We start from the raw sequence: 205 nt of genomic DNA, 5'->3' as shown, positions 1-205 counted from the left end.
GGGGGGCAGTCCCCCTTATGGACCAAAAGTATGGAGGTTTTTATTTTTTAAAATAAACAAAGCAGAGTGTAAGTTGTAATTTCCCCACCGGGGATCAATACAGGAAGCAGCAAGTAGTGTCAGTCCCGCAGGATTACCTGCTTCCTGTCTGGTCTGAAGGTACGCTAGTCTGTCAGCAGGATTACCTGCTTCCTGTCCGGTCTGA

The 205-nt window shown here is 47.8% G+C and overlaps 1 protein-coding gene across 1 annotated transcript in view; it reads left to right on the top strand.

The window, feature by feature from the left end:
- LOC117957217 (collagen alpha-1(XIV) chain-like) overlaps positions 1-205 on the top strand; it is a 146,732-nt gene that overhangs the window by 132,438 nt on the left and 14,089 nt on the right. The gene's annotated exons all lie outside the window — the stretch shown is intronic.

Source organism: Etheostoma cragini, chromosome 14, assembly GCF_013103735.1.
Source record: "Etheostoma cragini isolate CJK2018 chromosome 14, CSU_Ecrag_1.0, whole genome shotgun sequence".
NCBI lineage: Eukaryota > Metazoa > Chordata > Actinopteri > Perciformes > Percidae > Etheostoma > Etheostoma cragini.
This window is presented reverse-complemented; position numbering and strand designations above follow the sequence as displayed.